The sequence below is a fragment of the Melanerpes formicivorus genome, unplaced genomic scaffold, assembly GCF_026170545.1.
Source record: "Melanerpes formicivorus ecotype bairdi unplaced genomic scaffold, bMelFor1.0.p_v2 SCAF_329, whole genome shotgun sequence".
Lineage (NCBI taxonomy): Eukaryota > Metazoa > Chordata > Aves > Piciformes > Picidae > Melanerpes > Melanerpes formicivorus.
This window is the reverse complement of record NW_027142681.1, coordinates 37,607-58,425: the sequence shown is the minus strand read 5'-3', so window position 1 is coordinate 58,425 and position 20,819 is coordinate 37,607. Positions and strand designations below refer to the sequence as shown.

General features: G+C 40.8%; 1 long non-coding RNA gene across 1 annotated transcript; it reads right to left on the bottom strand.

The window, feature by feature from the left end:
* Nucleotides 1-962: 962 nt before the first annotated feature.
* LOC137459183 (uncharacterized) lies at nt 963-10,499 on the bottom strand. The gene is made up of 3 exons (XR_010992142.1): nt 10,431-10,499; nt 4,450-4,595; nt 963-1,768 (listed from the first exon to the last, which is right to left on the bottom strand). It is a non-coding gene; the product is annotated as an uncharacterized lncRNA (long non-coding RNA).
* Between the last annotated feature and the right edge of the window lie 10,320 nt (nt 10,500-20,819).

The window sequence follows — 20,819 nt, the reverse complement described above, 5'->3', positions numbered from 1 at the left end:
AGAAGGACATTATGGGCATGAAATACGCAGCTTCCTGTGTCCACCCACTGGGCTGGACACTCGGGCACCAGAGGTGCACCCTGTATGGCAGCAGCAGGAGGCACCCAACCCAAACTGCCACAACATGTTGTCTCTCTTTTGAAAATATTAGGTCTTCAGCATGCCTGTGAGTTTTGTATGGGATAGATACATAAGTAATAAATCACCAAATCCTGAAATGCAGACGTGTCTGAAGCTTCATATTGACCAACAAGGGCAGCCAGGGCATGGCACACATAGGCTGCTCATTTAGAAGTGTAAGGACACCTAGGGATAACCTTACAAACTGATAAACTACCCATTTCAGAAAAATAAAGGATAAAGTGGTAATAGTCACATTTTCAGCTTTTTGTCCTGTTCAAAGGCTCGTAAAAATCCCTTTGTTATCCAAGTCACTCAATTGCTTATGCACAACAACAGAAACCTTGGTGATTACGCTACTGGCTCTGTGACAATAGCACCCAGTGTGCCCAGATGGTGCTCAGGTTGCCCATCTGCAAAAGTACAAAACAGTAAAAAGAATTCTATAAAACTTTGTTTTCAATTGCAGAGAAATTCTTTTAATGAAGATTATAAAGTTCTCACTGAAAAATGTGTTCACTTTGTTCACTTCTAAAAAAAAACCTGACAGTATTTATTTTCTTGACATCTTCACATGCTCATTTTATGTCTCTTCCTTGCTGCATCCTGCCATGTGGCAGCTTTGACCCATTTCTCCTCTGGAGGAACTGGGGCACTCCAAGGAGTCAAGGGAGTAGGGAGGGAAGCTTAGTGAGTAGTAGATGGCTATGGTGGGTGTCTCAGTCCAGAGAGGATAAGAGATTCAGTTCTTTTGAATATTCCTGTGTCATGAAATTAGAGGCACAAACGAAGCCAAAATATCAACAGCAAGGCTATTTATTAACAGAATACAATGGACAGAACAGAAGAAGGCAGAGAGAGGGAAAAAATAGAGAGAGAAGGAGAAGAGGGAGAGAAAAGTGGAAAGGAATTATATTACCACACCCTCCACCCCCCAAGACAGTTTGGGTCTGTGGAGGAAGGGTGCTGCCACTTTGGCATGGAGGAGGTATCATCCTTGTTGGCTGTGCTGTCCTCCGCTGGAGGAGGGGAGGGAGATATTCCAAAGTCCAAGTCCTTCTCTGAGCAGCCTCTTCAGCTCCATGAGTTGCAGCAGGCAGAACTTAGGACATGGAGAGAAGGTTCCTCCTGGTCTGCTGCCTCCAGGCTACATGGTAATGTCTTTTCTCCTGTGTCTGTCCTTTTCTCTCAGAGCAGCATTGCCCAGGTCTTTTCCTTCTCTCGAGCCAGTAGTTGCTCAGGTCTTTTATACAGTTCTTTAGTCCTTAGGTATGTGTCCAGGTATTGCCCCCAGGAAATCCTCCTGTCTATTCCTTGTGTTTGTACAGGGATCAGGAGGAAGCGGAGGGGCTCCACCTCCTCCTTCTCCATTTACCTGCCCACATACATAATACACATTAGGGGCCAGGTGGTGAATCCATTGTCCTCTCACCATCCTTCCTTTCCAGGATACCTGCTGTGTGGAGATGATCTTGTCTTATGCACATTCCAGGGAGTATGGATAGCAGTGGCATCTGCCCATTATTTCCAGGGCAGCTGCAGTCTGGTGAGCAATCTTTGTCCTTTGTTGGGGCACATCTCAGTTCATGATACAATCACAAGGTGATTTATATCCAGGATTTGTAGACAGGACTCCTATTTTGGGGAACTGAAAGGGTTGGTTTATTTTGTTTTGTTTTGGATTTTTTTAGGTCTTAGCCCCTTTTTATTAAAAAGAAATGTGAGACTTGCACAAATTCTATTTATCCACCAGGCAAAACTAATTTAATTCTTGAAGAAAAACTAAACCCCCCACACTTTCCCATGTAAAGGAAACTACACCAAGCATCACAACTCATTCTTCAGTACTAACCCTGTTGAGAGGCAAATCACTCTCTAGTGAGAGCATTTAGAAGTGTGGTAGCAGTTAATTAAATTATTCTACTGCTAACAGTTGCCTTCATCATACAACCCACATTTTCTTTCCATAGGCATCAGTGAGAAGGGCCACTGGTGGCCCACGAGTTAGTGAACTGAACTGAAACAGCAGCATGAGTCCAGGCTCTACACTAAGGTGTTATGTCCCGAATCCACCATGGGCTTCAAGTGTACAGCTATACCTCCCACAGGTGTTGCAGCTATTACCTGCTTGCCATCAGCCAGTAGGCAGCAGCTCTCTGTATTTATGGCCTTAGCCTGTACCACTTGTGTTAAAATGTGTCAACCTGAAGGTATTGTACCCAAACTTATCCTAATGGTATGCAAGCTTAACGACAGTTCACATCATAATTTGTGCCAGGTCCATAACTGGACCATGCACAGGGGCAGCTGCAGCACTTCAGCCAACAGTTCAGAGCGCTGTTCAGAAGCAAACTCATGACTCAACAGAAATGCATACACTGGGACAGCTTAGTGAAGCGAGACAGGCATCTTAGTACTTAAAGTAACTGTAGGTGCAATAAATGCAATTATTTTTCTGCTTTTTAAATGTATTTCTAGCTTAACCAGCTAAGTTGTAGGGGAGAAAAAAATAAGAAAAGTAGGGGAGTAGGGAAAAGAGAGAAGAAAACCAACATCCCCAGGTCCTTTCTGATGGGCAGCTTTCCAGCCTCTCCACCCCAAGCCGGTAGCATTGTTGTGACTGAAGTGCAGGACCTGGCATTTGGCTTTGTTAAACCTCATACAACTGACCTCAGCCCTGTCCAGATCTCTTTGCTGAGCCTTCCTACCCTCAAGTGGATCAACACACCCACCATTGGTTTCCTTCAGCTGCCCAACGAGGCTGTAGACTAGAGCTTAGTAGCTGAATACCCATTTTAGATACCAGCATGCTGACAATTTCAAGTACTTATGCTATCCTTGTTACCCCAACACTTGAGCACTTCACATTCTTCAATGCCTTTATCCTCACAGTGCTAACATCCCACTTCTAAAATCAAAACCAAGGCCTTCCTTTTGTCTTGAAAGTAGGGGCTTGAATTCTTTTGTGGATGTAGATACTGGCAACCTATCTAACATCACCCAGGAATTCAGAAGCAGAACAGGAGTTCTGAAACTTCCTCCACATCTGAAATAGCTGTCCTGTCCTTAAAAGAGTGTCTGCTGATCCTCCATGAAGAACAGATCTCTGCTCAAGGGATTGAATGTCTTTGGTTTCCAGAATCTTCATCAGGATTCAGGACTGTTTTTCACCTTTGAAAACTGTATTTGTGGATTTTTTTGTGCTCTGTTTGTACTGGAAAAATGGTGATATCTCAGTGCATGCATGTTAGCAATCTGCACACAAGCCATATGCTTGTATTTCTGACTTCATGCAGACACGTGACTTCTAGACTTGTGCTGAGCTGAAACTGGTAATGAATCTGCTGTAGAGCTTCAGCAGCTGGTTAGACAGCAAGGGTTTTACTACTCGAGGAAAGCTGAAATCAAAATGCTACATAATTAGAACTTCTTGCAGTCATACACTCTTTATGAAGTGTTCTGATAGTAACATATCATACTTTTCTTCCCTGATTTGCATGCTGAATAGTCTGAGTTACTCCCTGGGATACAGCTTTGTGTTCAACCTCTGTATTGCAGCATTTTCTACATTCTCATCACCAATGCACCAGGGTGAGTGCTCTTCTGAGCTATTATGCCTAGTTGAAGTCTTAAAGCTATCAGGCCATAGGAGGCCATAGGTGAGGAGATAATGCTGTGGTCACAGCAGAGAAAGGAAGATTAAGAGAAAACCACTACTTTGTAATGATGGTACGTATTCCAGGTTCCTACAGCCTGCTTCTCCCAGAGAGTATTCAGCAGCTTGTCAGCTAGGAGGAAAAGCTAAATAGCATTATTCTCATTTCTGGTTGAGGAATATATAGCCATTAAATTTATTCTCAAGACACACTGAGCTTGAGCGTGGCCTTTTCAGACCTCTAATGCATTCTACAACTGTGTGTGTAATGATTTTAACACCACCAGCTCCGTGGCTGTTACTCAATTCCATGCACATTCACTGCAGAGGTTTTGCAGATGGCAGCGATGGATTATGCCAAAGAAAATGAGTTTTAGAACACAAGCCTTTGGCCCCACATTTAAAGGAGAATATATATTATCTCTCAGGAGGATGTTTGTTAGCTATAAACCAGAATTATGCCAAAGAGTAGGTCAGCCCCTGAATGTGATCTAGGAGCATTGCCACTGCCCACATCCTCAAATAGGTCTGACAGACCTTGATTAGTTCTGAGAAGGAAACGTTATGTGCACCCACCAAAGCACTACCATATCACCTACAAATGCAATAATTCAGAGAAGATATAATACTGGAAGAGACAGTCAGGAAATGTAGGGTGTTTAAATTCCCTTTACCTGGGGAGTGTGCCTGAAGAAAAGGGAGCCTGTGAATATTCAGCATTTTCATCTAGCCAAGTTCCTGAACGTCTTAGACTCTTCATGGGAACATGTTGACTTCCATTGCACTTGAAAGTTTTTTACTTGATGTGATAAAAATCCACCTGTACCATATATAATAATAATTATAATTATAATTATGATGAAGATAACTATTATTATTATTGCTATTATTAGTATTTGTATTAGTATTAGTATTAGTATTATACCAAATATAAATTTATTACTTTTCAATATTGGCTGAGCTAAAGACCCTTTATTAAACAAATCTTACAAAAAGCTTTTCTAGGGAGGCATAAAATCACTGCAGTGAGTGATAACCTCGGCATTCCCTTCCAATTATGTTCAACTATAAGAGTCACTTGCTATAAGACATTTCATTCTTCAATGACTGTTCTCATTGATGTGATTTAAATTAAAGTCACCCTTGTCATTCAAGTAATTAATTTGTATTGATACTGGTACATTTTTTTGCTATAAACCACTGTCCTGATGATTGGGAAAGGCTTTTAAAAATTCCTGTTGTATTAAAAATACCAATAGTGTGTTACTTGTGGCATGGGATATCTGTAAGTCATTAATTATCTGACTGGATGGTGAGGTTGTGCAGGTGAAATTCTAGCTCACTGTTGCAGAACAGCAGAGGTTTCTGCCAGGCTTCACAAGTGTGCTTCTCAGAGGCTCAGCTTTTGAAGTCACCTCTCCAGGAAGAGCTGGAGTTTTTTTCCGAGGAAGAATTCTGGTTCTCGTCTTCAGCATTGCAAACAAATGCTTTATTATGAGATGCTTCAAGGAACAGAATCCAAATGTGAGTAGAAATAACTTAATGCAGGCATCTTTATTTTGATGGCAATTTTTGTGGGTTTTTTTACTTTGACAGAAGTGGCACAGCCACTGAAAAAGGGAAGCTGTAAAATGGCCTTGATTCTAGGTATTGTGAGAGAAAGCCATCTGACCCGACCTAGTGTTGAGCAAGAATCCAGATTAGATGACCTCCGGAGGTCTCTTCTAATCTATGCTTCATAAAATTCTATTATTTGAAAGCTATCTTCACAATACATTAGAATTTCAAATATTCTCACATACTGAAATTCAGTATTTCTTCTTCTCTAAACCCTGGAGCATTAGGGCTCTACTTATTATGCTTCCATAGCTCCTGTTGTATAATCCCTCTTCTTTGAGTGAGAACGTGCTGGGCCTTGGAGAAAAGATAAAGTGCTGTACCTCAGAAACCTTTGTTTTGGTTTCTGTTTCTTGGGACGTTGAAGGATGCCCAATGTGATTCAGCAATTATTTGTGTTATTAGTATAAATGGCTAATGGCACCAGCAACCTTTGCCATCTCCCTTATTTGTTTCTTTACTATCTCATTTAGGAAGGGCCCTGCTGAGGACTTACAGCCACTTATTCGTACCTTTTGTTACATGTATTTTTCAGTGGACCTCCAGCCATGCAGGCTTTCCTCATATCCAGTGGCTGCTTGGCTTCTTGAAGAGCCACAATCAAAGAGATTTGTTCCCTTTGTAAATCCCTGCCAGCCTCATCAGCATACTGTGCCTGGTGTCCATGCCCACTGGCTCCTTCTGAGGCCTCCATCCAAAAGATTTGTAAGGCCTGGCTCCCTTTTGACAAAGCTCTGTGGAGCTTACTCAACATTCAATGTGTATTTATTTATCCACTGATTCTTTTTAATCTAGCTTGACCAGGCTGTCTGGTGGAGGTAGCAGACTTTCTGATCACTCTCCTCTCTCACATGAGGTCTTGCTAACCATCCTGCAGTTCTGTGATATGGAAACAGTTTCCTGCATGCAGTTTCCCATCTCAATTTCATCATTAAATTCCACAGAAACTCCACCACCTCCAGGACATTTGTGTCCATTCTCTTCCTCCATCTGATGTTTAATCTTGTCCAATGCATGTATTTAAGACATAGCCTCTGGTGTATCCCTCATATTGACCTTCAACATGAGAAATGCCTTAAGATTCAAGATGCAGAAGACCATTTCACTTATCTGCTCTGTCCTAATATTACTTAAACATTCATTTCATTTATGCCTTTGCTGTCTACTAGGTCTCCACATCTTCTGGCAGATGTTATACTATTACAGAATCTAGAATAGTTTGCATTGGAAGGGACTTTTAAAGGTCATCTAGTCCAATCCTCCTGCAATGCATAGGGAAATCTTGAACTAGACCAGAGCCCTGTCCAACCTGACTTTCAACCTTTCTGGGAATGAGGCATCTGCAACCTTTCTGTGCAACCTGTTCCAGTGTTTCACCACCATCATTGCAAAAAATTTCCTCCTTACACTTAGTTTAAATCTACCTGGTTTTAGTTGAAAACCACTGCTCCTTGTCCTGTCATAAGAGGCCTTTCTAAAAAGATTGAGACAATCTCTTACAAGTCACCTACTATAAGATCTCCCCAGAGCCTTCTCCAAGCTGAACAACTCCAACTCTCTCAGCCTTTCTTCACAGGAGAGATGTTCCATCCATATGATCAATTTTTTGGCCTTCTCTGGACCTGTTCCAACAGGCTCATGTCTTTCCTGTGCTGAGGGCTCCAGAGCTGGACACAGTACTCCAGGTGGAATCCTCATGAGAACAGAGCAGACTGGCAGAATCACATCCCTCAACCTGCTGACCATGCTTTTTTTGATACGGTCCAGGATACAACTGGCCTTCTGGGCTGTGAGCACATATTGTTGACTCATGTCCATTTTTTCATCCACTGGTACCCACAGATCTGTCTCTGCAGGGCTGGTCTCAATCCCTTATCCTGCAGCCTTTATTAATGTCGGGAGCTGCCCTGATCCAGGTGCACAACCTTGAACTTGACCTTGTTGAACTTACAACTGCTGTGTCTGAAAAAAATGTTATACTTTTTTGCTATTTATTCTTCAAAGATTTTATTTAGCCTTCTTTGTGGTGTTTTTGCATATGACCTAACAAAGTTTAAGTTCCTTTCTGTTTTTCTGATCAGGTCACAACTTCATAGTTCAGTGTGATGCTGGCTGTCCTGTTAATATTAATTCTACAGAATGCCTGATATGTCCATCTCATGACTTTCCAGGGCTTCACAGGTCGTTCTTTGCTGTCTTGGGGCACTCTGAAACTACAGTGTTTCTCATTTTATGAGCACCAGTAGGTCAGTGAAGAAAGTCAGTTGTTCTGTGAGAAGCCAACTTAATGAAGCCTGCTTCCAATGAACTGCTGTGAAGTGTTTGTATTCTCTAGGATTTAAATTATCAGCTCTCATCAAAAAGCCTCTCGCCAATGGATATTCAGAAAGTCACTTGTGGATTATCAGAGGTGTGAGAATATCACTCATCTTATGCTGCTGCCTTTCTCCCCCTAAAAAGTTGTTAACAAGACCTTCTCTCTCCATTTAGCTGCTGAGGTTAACAAAACTCAAAAAAATGCTCTCCCAGATTTGGCTGAAACTGACTAATAGATTCATTATTTTACAGGGGACACTAACAGATACATTTAAATGGGTATCACAACTGTAGTTCTGATTTCCATAAGAAAACAAAATCTTTCGAAGAGAGAACACAGAAAAAGTGATGAGCCCTGTGGGAATTGTGGCAGCTTATAACTGTAGTATCCCCACTCCATTTTTTTTACAGAGAGAAATGCTTTCCTGTGATACATTTTTGTTGTGCATGCAGAAAGTGTTCTGATCTTAGAGAGCAGCCCATGTGCAGGACCCAGCTCACCTCCAGTCTGTCACAATGCTGTGCCCGGTTGTGTCCTTTGGCCATGCCCTCTGACCTGCCTGAAATGGTTGCATCTTGATCACTGACCCCACTGATTAGTACTCCCTGCTGCTTGGCTTTCCCTGATTTTCCTCTGCCCTTGCAGACCAGCATGTAACTGCCCATGGGCTCCAAAGAAAACCTCTCATGGTACAGGATCCTCAGGAGTGAAGGAAAACCAAAAAAATCATACCTCAGTAGAGTTAAGGAGCTTCCTTTGCTCCTGAACAATCTCTGTCCCTTTTCTCTAATTCTGTGTTACTCAACCAGTAAGTTTAAGCCTGCCTGCAGTTGCTGTGCCTTGCAGAATGGTGATGGAGGACTACTTAGATAGAAAGCCTATGGAGATTAAAGTGTGCAAATTAAAACTAGTGTAAAGATAATTGCATCTCAATAGCCCTTTCTTCCTCATTCACCATTCTTTAACCTCTCCTTCAGGTCATAGAATACAGATAATGATTAGGCATCTGTTTTGCCTGGAATCAAAACAGCTATGGCTTTGCTACTCAATGCAAGTGTCTCTGTCACCTCATGTGCACCCTTCCCACTACCTCATGTGCTCCCTTTCTGTTGTATTCAATGTCTCTCATCTGAAACTCCAGATGTAAACATTTGGGGCTAAAACTACCTCTTAGCTAAACTCTCAATGTATGCAGAAAAATGGGCAATGGCATTTAGACTGCTGTAACACAAATGAAAAACAAACCTGGAGGCTCATCAGTTCTCCTGCAGTATTGGGAAAGTTCCTTCCCAAATGCTCTGTGACTTATTCCATCTAATGCTGGTTTGTTTGGATTGTGGTTTGGGGGTTTGTTTGTTTGTTTGGGGTTTTTGTGTGTGTGTATGGGGGGTTCTTTTGTTTTACATTGTGTTTGATAAGTTCTGTGTAAGTAAAAATTAAACCTGTGGCAAAAACAGGGACATAAATAATTCATAAGATGGTTACAACAACATGTCAGATCAACTTCTTCTGAGACTTACTTTTTCTAACTATGTATGCAAAAGACATTCCCTGAAGTATTTAATAGCACCAGACTGATTCTTGCTGTGGTATTGCTGGGCTTACAGAGGGTGATTTTTAAAATCAAATTTGCCATGTCTGTGCTGAAGACAATTATTTGTAAACCGATAGATGAAGTAGATGGAATCAAAACCAAGCTGAAAATCTGTATTATAGCTTCTCTAAAAAGTTAAGTGGAGCAACAAAGGCAGTAAACACCTATGAAAGAAACCGGTGCTGCTTTTCATTTCCCTACAAAGAATGCTGATAAGAGCCTTTTTGGAGTGGGGTGGAGGTTTTAAACAAAAATATTATTACAGCTCTTGGCTGTGAAATAGCAATCAGAGAAAGACAAGAGAGATTTCAAAACATGTTCCTTCTCAATTCAATGATTTATTTTTCTCCCACCTAGACTTACTATTTTCTGCCTGTCTCAAGCACATTTTAAAACACAGCACATGCAAACAGCACGTGCCTCCTAGAAATTAGGCCTTGCTCAAAAAGAGAATATGCCCACAGAAGTGTAGGTTGTTCTGTGGGCTCACAGTAAGAGAAGGAATGCTTGTTCCAAACTCTACTCCACAAATTTTCATTTGGCTTATGGAAACTGGTCCTGCCTTTGCCTTGAGGTGTGATCCTGACTCTCTTTTTTATTGTTACCTCTTTCAGCTGGTAAGGTGTTCTTTGAAAAAACAAATACTCTATTTAAAGAGGTGCATTAGAAAACAGAGAACCCACAACAATGTTTTTTTGTTGGGTTTTTGGTTGGTTGGTTAGGTTTTTTACGTCTACTAGCAAGACACAGATTTCCAAGACAAAATTAGTGGCTTTGAGTCTGGACTGTCAGTCAGACAAGGGGCTAAGGGTTACAGGATTTTAGGCAGCAGAACCGAAGAAGCACTCTTTAGTAATTTCCAGAGGTTGTCAGCTGCTTGACTGAAGTGTTGCTGTGATCTTTTTAAAACAAGCTTTTCTAATTACTAATGTTAATGGTTTCTCTAATTATCTGCTCACTGTTCTATAAAAGGGTAAGCAGCTTTTTATCATTCCAACTAAGAAATCATGACATGCTGGTAATATAGCAATATAAACTGGCCACATTACCATTAGCAACAGCTGATGTCTCCTTCTATGCCAGCCTAGACTCCATCTGCTTCTTCAAATAGAGAACACTTCACTTACTCTCTTTCTAATGCAGCTCATGGCACCTTCTGATCAACCAGTCAGTTCCCCCTCTTCCTTCACACCTTCTCCTAGTAACAGTGGAGATAAAATGATATGTATTTCAAACAAATGAATGCTTTCATTTTTCAACAAAAAGAAAGAGAATCTTTTCTTTAGAAAAAGGTAACAGGAACCTTTACTTTACCATTGGCTTTTCATGTGCCTTTAGAAAGCCATGGAAGTGTAGTCTGAGAGAATTGAGTTAAATGTTCACACTTGAAGATCTCCTGTGTTAGAACAGAATTTGTTCTTGTTGTTTACCAACCCAGCACACAAATCCTGGTCACCACTCCTTGGCTAGAATGAAGAGTTTGGCAGATAATTGACATAACACTGGTTACCATTTCACTCAGTGCAGAATCTCATGTCTTCCTCCAGCCTCTGAAATGCATCTTTTACAGAGATCGGTGAAAATACATCGATTTTGATGACCATTAGGACTCTTTGCCTCAATTCTTGTATAGTATGTCCCTGCAGTGTAGATTAATGAGAGCCTTTAGAAGATGGGTGCCAAACATTTGCTTTTAGAAGTTACAGTGTTTAGCTTAGCATACACTCATCCAGTTTTCACTGCTAATGTATTCTGGTTACTGCACACTCACTGAAGTCAATAATTGTTTACTGTGCATCCCCAGCTTTCAAAAATGTTGCATTTCTTAGAGGACCTGTAGCATGTCTTTTATTGCCTGCAAGAATGACTTTTTTAAGCTCTCAATAACTGTGTGTGCTTTTGGAATAGTAATTGGGATTTTTTTCTTCAGACAGGGAACTGGCAGCAAGTCAAATTCATCCTGAAATCCATTGATGTGATCACTGGTTTCTCATCCCAAAAGTTTTACTTTCTCTTTGGTTTTATTTGAGATGTCTGTAGCTGGGAAAGACTTTTATCAAATATACTTCATGCAAATTGAATATAAACAGGAATTTACTATTGTCATTTTTTCACATCTGGAATGACAGCATTTCCTTTATCATTTGTCTCATTTTGAAACTCAATACTGTTGTATTCGAGAACCTCCTACATGAAAGCAATAGTAAAAATGTAATCATTAACAAATTTATGAGCCTGAGTCTCTAGCTCTTCTCACCTTGTGGGTAAAAGCTCACTTTGGGGTGTCCAGAGAAGGGCAACAAAGCTGGGGAGGAGTTTGGAGCACGAGCCCTGTGAGAAGAGGCTGAGGGAGCTGGGCTTGTTTAGCCTGGAGAAGAGGATGCTCAGGGGAGACATTATTGCTCTCTACGACTACCTGAAGGGAGGTTGTAGACAGGCAGGGGCTGGTCTCTTCTCCCAGGCAACCAGCACCAGAACAAGGGGACACAGTCTCAAGCTGCACCAGGGGAAGTTTAGATTCAAGGTGAGGAGAAAGCTCTTCATAGAGAGAGTGTGGAATGTGCTGCCCAGGGAGGTGGTGGAGTCGCCATCACTGGAGGTATTTAGGAGGAGACTTGATGGGGTGCTTGGTGCCATGGTTTGGTTGATTAGATGGTGTTGGATGATGGGTTGGATGTAATGATCTCGAAGATCTTTTCCAACCTGGAAATTCTAAATTGAGGGAGTTAATTGGTTTTGTTCTCATATAGACAAATACTTGATCACTATTCTTCGTCTTCCTGGAGGAAGAGAAGTGCACCAGTTCTTGGTTTTTATACTTCCAAGAGAAAGTGAGAAGGTTTTGGAAAATAAGAAGCATACAGCATTGCTTAAAGATAGTCAACCTGTCTTGCTTTGGAACTTCCTTCATGTACACTGAGAACAGTCCACCCCACCTCCTGGTTTTCATCACCTGTATTTGCCTGGTGTTTTGACACATCCAAATCAGGGCTTGTCAACAGCTATACACGACACTCTGGATTCTCCTGTGGTAATCAGGCAAATGTAACTTACACAATGGTCAGCTACATTAAAGATATAATTTTCTGCAGATTTAGATAGTGGGATGTGTTTAATTGTTGCTTTGATGACCTAAGCACAGTGCTGGGGTCTATAGTACCATCCAGTAAGAATTGTCATTATCTATCTATTGCAAATAAAAATATCTTTACTTTTTGGCAGAGATCTGTTATTTCATCTACTGCAATTATACATGCTTTCCAACAATTATCTGAGAACCAGTCTGTGATCTCAACAGATGTGGCTCTTCTTCATTTTTCATTCATTCATTCTGTTCATAATATGACTATAAAAAATCTGGTCAAGGGTAATTATATAGACAGTATCAAAAAAGAACACTCAACAACTCCTGGTTTACTTTTTCACTCCAGTCCTACTCCATAGCTCCAAACAGCAGAAGTAAATGGCACCTTTTGTATGGTACAATTTTAGCTGTGTGTACTTAGTCTAAAGCCTTGGATGCTGACAGAAACATTACAGTTGTTTTTTTTCTGACCTTGACCAAAAAGATAAATGCTAGCAGCTGTGCATCAGTGGAGAAAGGTGAGTAGTATGTAAGTAGTTTGAGACAATACTTCTAAAAGTCTCCATTTCACCTTCCCACTTATTTCCAAGGAGAAATGTAGAAACAAGTTTTAAATGGATACAATGCAAATCAATGTCATTCCTGTGGCAGAAATTTGCTTTTAGTGTAGGCTTTAGCTTATCTTCTTTCCCTCTCACCCAAGCTTATTCAGAACACTAACGCTAGAATACAGTGGTATAACTGACATCACACTGAAAGAACTGTGCTTAAGGTGAGTTTTCAGATGGCCACTCAAAACAAGTACAGAGAAAGCCCTACAAGGAGAGGCTGAAGGTGCTGGGATTGTTTAGCCTGCAGAAGAGGAGGCTCAGGGGTGACCTTATTGCTGTCTACAACTACCTGAGGGGTGGTTGTAGGCAGGAGGGGCTTGGTCTCTTCTCCCACACAACCAGCACCAGAACAAGAGGACACAGTCTCAAGCTGTGTCAGGAGGAATTTAGGCTCAAGGTAAGGAGGAAGTTCTTCACAGAGAGTTTTTAGCCATCAGAATGTGCTGCCCAGGGAGGTGGTGGAGTCACCATCCCTGGAGGTGCTCAAGAGAGGATTGGATGTGACACTTGATGCCATGGTCTAGTAGTCATGAGGTCTGTGGTGACAGGTTGGACTTGATGATCTTTGAGGTCTTTTCCAACCTTGTTGATTCTATGATTCTATGAAAATATTCTGACTTCCTTTTAAAAGCAGATTGGATTTCCCAGCCATGTGTATATTTTTCATCCATAACTGTCATATCCAATTCCCCTTGAGTGCAGCACACATACACATATACATAAACACCTTAATAAATTTATAGTCTTGTCCACAAACCTCATTCTCACCTTGCTTCATGTTTTGTTAGTTACCTAAAAGTTTCTTTTTTCTGAGTTTTCCATAATATGCTTTATGTACTCATTAGAGTAATCACAGAATCACCCAGAATCACAGAATCACCAAGGTTGGAAGAGACCTCAAAGATCATCAAGTCCAACCTGTCACCACAGACCGCAAGTGCCATGTCCAATTCCCTCTTGAACACCTCCAGGGACAGTGACTCCACCGCCTCCCTGGGCAGCACATTCCAATGACTAATGACTCTCTCAGTCAAGAACTTTCTCCTCACCTCGAGCCTAAACTTCCCCTGGTGCAGCTTGAGACTCTGTCCTCTTGTTCTGGTGCTGGTTGCTTGAGAGAAGAGCCCAACTCCCTCCTGCCTACAACCACCTTACAGGTAATAACGAGTTTGCTCTTGAATAAGACTCAGGATGCCACTGAGATTCTTTTTATTTATTTTGGCTAATTTTGAAAGTGTTTGAAAGAGTGCTGCAGTTAACCAATGGCACCATTGTGAAAAAGACCACCTCTATTTTTGGTACTTCTCTGAAGTGCTAATGCTTACAGTAATTAAGTTTCAAAGAGATGCTTATAGCATATCCCAACAAGAGAAACTGAATCAGTTGTCCTACCACTGGCCAAAGCTGTAATGCAGTGAGTTTTAGAAAGAGAAATAGAGGATTTGCACTTCACTGAGGTATTTTATCTTCCCAGTGCTAAAAATAAATAAATAAATAAATAAATAAATAAATAAATAAATAAATAATTAATAAATAAATAAATAAATAAATCCTGCATTATAGAAACTGAGAAATGAGATGATGGTCACATCCCTCACTTTCCTGGAGGCTTAGTGCAGTGGAATCTAGACCAAGTTGTTCATGTCCCCTAGTCAGGAAAGAGATGTTCAACACAGTTGCATCAGAACTCAGTCTTCTCCTACACAGCTGACTGGGTGGGAAAAAGCACCTCTTTCCTGGGTGCTCAGGGGGGTTGATCTCTGGTCATGGAGCTGAGCACCGTGAGAGGGTGACCTGCCCCCAGACACATGTAGCACACTGGACCATGGGGTGCTTGGTGCCATGGGTTAGTTGTTTAGGTGGGTTGGATTGGTTGATGGGTTGGACGTGGTGATCTTGAAGGTCTCTTCCAACCTGGACTTGGGCAGTTCTGCAATGTGAGACTTCCAATGAGAAATGATTGAAAAGTCAGAAATGGTCAGTTCAGGTCAGTCTGTGTATCCACAAAGGCCAATCAGAATAAGAAAGGCAGTTTCTTTATGACAGTCAGGTAATGAGGGGCTGACATGTTGTCTTACTCTTGCTGCAAATGCATAACTAAGCCTTCCATCTGAGGGAAGACATTATCCTTCTGTACTTTCCTTGGAAATATGATCTGACAAAGGTAAATGTATTCTCCTAGAGGAAACACTTCATTGCATTGTAAGTCTCACTAATTATAGCTTTGGAGCTGGAAACAAAAAGAAGCAATGCAAGGCATCTGGTGCTTGTCCCGTCAACAGCAACTAATTTCCTCTCTGGTATTCCTGCATAGGCACATTCATTGACCCTATTGCCTGTAATAGCACTAGTCTTATCCCTTAGTATGGGGTATTATATACTTTGCCCTAATTGGAATGTTCTGAAAGACATATAAAAACAGAGATCCCGTCTACTCTGAAGATCCAAGGGTCCTTTTAGAATGCAGATTTTTCCATGCATCCTACAGTTCAAATAATTATTTCTGTTGTTTCTCTATATTGTAGAGCATGGGCTCTGCTAGGAGAATACTGCACCTCACCTCAAGGTGGATTTATTTCATCAGTATTGCCTGTATATCACTTGCAAAGCACTTAGGTATCCTTCAGGGTAAAATGTACTGCATTCAGCTTTATTTCATATTATGTCCTTGCCTAGATCCTTGGAAGTTTTTTATTACTTGGCATATGTTGTTTGGGGTTTTTTTCCATAATCGGTTTAAATGTAATGTGTCCCTTGTCCAAGTTAATTACATGGTTGGGTTAATGACTCATTGCTTCAGGCCCTTGAGTGGGTAACTTAGTCAGTCATTAACACGTTGGCTATTTTATTGCCTCCGAGATGAAGTTTCCCTCCAAAACCTGGACTCCGAAGTGGTTACCTTCATCAGAGTCATGTGAAGATAGAAGATCTAGTTAAGGACCTTTTCTTATGCAAAACTACCACTGAATTCAGAAGCTACTGGCTTAGGTGTTTAGTAAAATACATAACAAAGACTCAAGGGAATTACATCAGATTAATATCAGTGTAACAGAACGATGAATTCATTAGCTGACTAGAAAGCATCAAACGAGACCACTGAAACAAGCAATTTAAAATCTGTGGAACACTTCACGTAAAGCATGTCAGGATATGTCTTGGGGTGCAAAAAAAATAGAAAAATATATATAATATAACTAAGAAGCCATAAAAACTCCAGCCAACTTAAACCAGAGCACTCCCAAGAAACTGAGCAAGAGTTTTGTTAAGTTGTAGTCTGTGGGAAATAGGCATTACATTTGTTCCTAGAAGAGATATTCCCGTCCATCACTGCAATTCTCTGTAGAAGTGAAGAAGAAATCCCCTTCAGCACCTTTGAAAATCCCCATCTGTTTAAAAAACAAACAAACCACGACGTCATTGACTACTGGAGGCATTTTTTTTTTCCTTTGAGCACAAGAGGCAGAGGGAGAGAGGAAGTGAAAGGCTAGTGTGCAAATTTTATTATGATGTTAATTATAAGCTCCTCTTCCGAGCTGGGTAGCACTTACTTTGATTAGCTGATGTTCAAGACCACTTTCTGTCAGAATTCTGGCAATTCTAGTGAAATGAAATACTTGTCTCAGGCAGCTCTGTCTCCCTTCTTAGGTAAGCCAGTTCTGTGCAAGCCTGAATGCTTCTCTGTATACAGTTTCCCAAAGGCAACGTTTGTTTTGTTTCAGTAGACAGAGGAACTGGTTTACTGATGTTTTATTCATGAAAGTATATCTTGTGAATGTGGCCTCCAATATGTATTAGAAGCAAAAATATCACTAACAGTAATGCTTGAAAGACTCTTTACTCGTGTAACAAATAGACACACAAATTAAATTACCAGCATTAATGCATGCCCACTCCATAATTGTAGCCCAGTTTGGAATGCTGCTGAAGCAATTATCTTGGTTCAGAATTGCAAATCAGGACTTCCTTTTAATCAGGAAAGTAGGACATCTCATCTCAAACAAAGGCAGTAGTACAGGTTGTAACATGTCTGACAAATTGCTATTAGGTCGACAGAATGTATCAAATTACCCTCTCTTGACATCCAGCCTCGAAATGAAACTTTAGCTTATCAGTCTTTATCTCTCTTCATTGGCAGTGGTTGTATTTGGCTGCAGACCTGCTAATTAAGACAAAGATTTTGCTTTATTTTCTTGTTTATGACTTTGTCATTCTATCTAGATTCAGCCCTTATATTTACTTGCAGAAATTGTTGAAAGATAACGGGAAGCAATTATTCAGTTGGTGATACCCTATTGTTCAATTGTATCAACACTGAAATCTTTAGATGCCAAGGCAGAGAGGGAGATGGACTCAGCAAAGCAGAGGCATCAAAGCAATACACCAGTTCACCTTTCTAGGAGAAAATGTATGTATAGTCCCACAGAGCCACAATCTGGGTCAAGGAACCAGTCTTGCTTCTACCCAGACATCACTTGTTCAGCAGATGCTTAGCTCAGTCTGACATCACCACAGAGACAGAGATCAGTGATTGTTCAAACTCTTACATTCTTACTTAGAGAAGAAATTGCCATCTACTTACTTTCAGAGAAAGGCTGCCTCTCACCCCCATTACCACCTCAGTAGACTCCAGGGCAATGTGCAATGTTATCTGCTTCCAAATGGTTACTTCACTCCTCTCTTGCAGATTATCACTCCAAAGCACAGCAGATCCTCAGTGGCCCAGTCAATCCAGTTCTGCTGTTTTCAGCAAAGGTGCCAAATCAGTTAAGGTATCACGCAGGCATGCACATTCCCATCTGCAGATTTGGCCCCAAAGGCACAGCCTTGTAGCAGAGGGCCTGGGCAAACCTAGGTCTCGACTGTTTGAGAGCTTCCTCCTGAGCGTCTTTTCTACCTTGGAAAATCTTTACTAAACAATTTTTATTACTCAGTTCAGCTCTGAACATCATTTTGACATGACTGAAAACTTTATTCAAGATTTTATATTGATGAGGTATTTTTATGTTAATATACTAAAAAGGAAAACAAGTTTTTAATGAAGTAAGCTTAGTGCCAAAGTGTAGATGACGTTCTGCTTTCCAAATGAGCTTAAGTAATCTGATTTGACTGAAGATTTGTTTCATACCACCATTCACATTCTTTGTGAATGTGAAGGAGCTCATAGAGAAAACAGAGCCTTCTATTTTTCAGCAACTAAGTGTGTTTTGGAGGTCACTTAGGATGACAAAACTGGTTTTTATTTTCATTGCATTGTCAACATGTCCCTAGCCACAAGTTTTAGGCAGCACTTTCATGGAGCATTAAGCTCAGCTAGAAACCAGCAGCTGACTGTTCTGCTGTACCCATGCAGAATACAGGAAAATACTTGCAAGCTGAGGAAAGAGGAGAATTTTAGAATAGGGATGTCTTCTCTGCTGTAAAAACAGTGTTATTAACAGGCACTATCAGCTGTAAAAATTGTGTCATTAACAAGTACTGTAACATGAAAAAGCATCAAGTGCAGCTGTCATTTCTCCCAAGGTTTATTGCATGCCCTTCTACCTTCTTAACACTTTTCAAATGTTTCACCTTTCAATATAAGAACTTGAAAAATTTAAATTCCCACTAGAAATAAGTTTAAAATAGGTCTCTGACTGGGATTTTTGAGTCCTGGAACTCAGCAAGAATTGCCATGACTGCACACTCCGCACATGGTGTGTCCCCCTGTTTCCTACCTGCTTCCCTGAGCTGATTCAAGTCTCATGGCATTTCATCAGAATTCACAACAGGGAAAATTTTTTCCTGGCAGACCTAAGCAGGTCCAAGAAGCACAAGGGCAATAATTTCTCCTGTCTTTCATTCTCCAGGCACCAAGGCAGCTGTAGATCTACTCTTCCATGAAGTCTTGTTCAGCTCTGGAGTCACTTCAGAACTAATATTACTGCTCCTGTTTTCTTGGTTTGACAGGAATAGTGCCAGACAAAACAACAACAAAGAAAACCACAAATAAACCCTGGGGAAAGCAACAAAAAGATCAAGGACTAATCAAAGGACCTTGTTTCAAATATTCCTGGACTATTTATAACACAGATTACATTCATGACCTACAGGAATTAAAACTCCTAAGAACTGTAAATTCCTTTAAGGAAAGGAATAGGTCTTTTTGTTATACTTATGTGCTTATATGCAAATACTCATGCTTATATGTGTAAGAATTTATTATGCCAGCTATTAGGATTTAGTTAAATGTCTAGCCTGTTTGATGTTCTTAAAATCCCCAGAGTCAGTTGATTATGAAAGAATTCCAACTTCTGAAGTTCTTCCTGACTTAAAACAGCTTTTATGATTTCAATGCAGAGCTCATGCAGAGGAACCTAAGGACTTTGAGATCCAGAAGATACAAAACACCTAAGTCAGTCATTTTGTTTTAAAATATTATTTTAAGGCAATGCAAAAAGTAACATGGGAATGGCAAATAATTCTCCATATTCTGATGTTAGTAAGTTAAGCAGACGCCTTCTATGTCCTAGCCCAGTGAAAAGCTGATGATAAACTACATGTTTTGACTCCACATTGATTTTTAGTTAGCTGCCTTACCTGTACAAACTTGTATAAATGACAGAGGTGTTTTGCAGTGACTTGAGCACTGCAGGTGCAGTTTTCAGGGGTTTAGGATGATGAAATCTGGGCTGTTCAGTCTCTCCCAGCTCTCCATCCTTCTTTTGTGCCAGCATTCATGTCAATTTAACCACAGGGTGAGCCACTTCAGAGAGCTGATCTGGCTGAAAACTGATACTTCTCTTTTCCTTTTATTTTTTTCCCCCTGGATTAACTTCAGCATTAGCTTTGAGCTCAATGACCTTCACGAAATGGCTCACCAAGGGCCATGCAAGAGCTTTTGAAGGCACCATGCTATGTGACTGATTTATTTGTGTTATCACAACACACCTCAAGCACATAGTACTTGCAACTCTTGTCTATTGTGTATCATAATATTTTTTTTTTCTAAATTGCATTCCCCCTCCCCTGCTGGAATTAAGATAAATTTTTTTTAAGGCAACTGAGTGAAAACCAAATGTTTTTTATCCTGGAAATCAGGGCAAAAATCAACTTTATGAATTTCTGTAGCTTCCCATCATATGCCCAAGCTGCACCAGGGGAAGTTTAGGCTCAAGGTGAGGAGAAAGTTCTTCACAGAGAGAGTTGTTAGCCATTGGAATGGGCTGCCCAGGGAGGTGGTGGAGTCACCATCCCTGGAGCTGTTCAAGAGGGGATTGGATGTGGCACTTGGTGCCATGGTTTAGTAGTCATGAGGTCTTGGGTGACAGGTTGGACTTGATGATCTTTGAGGTCTTTTCCAACCTTATTGATTCTATGATTCTATGATTCCATTCTGTGCTCCCATGATTCTATTCTAGGCTCCCCAGCATGCAAAACATAGCACAGCAAATCCTATTGAAGCTGCAGGGGCCAAACAACAAGTTGGTATCACAGGATCCAGAAAAATAAGGATTGTGGAATTACAGGATCATAGAATCATTTAGGTTGTAAAAGAAATTTATGATCATCATCTCCAATTTTTAATCTAGTGTTACCAAGTTCACCACTATACCATGTCACTAAGTGCCCCATTTCTAAATACCTTCAGAGGTTGTGATTCCACCACTTTTCTGGGCAGTCTGTTCTAAAGTTTGACAACCCTTTCAGTGAAGAAATTTTTCCTGATATCCATTTGAAACCTCTCCTGGTGCAAATTGAGGCCATATCTTTTTGTTACTTGGGAAGAGAGACCGACATGCACACCCACCTTGCTACAACCCCTTTCAGGTAGTTGTAGGGAG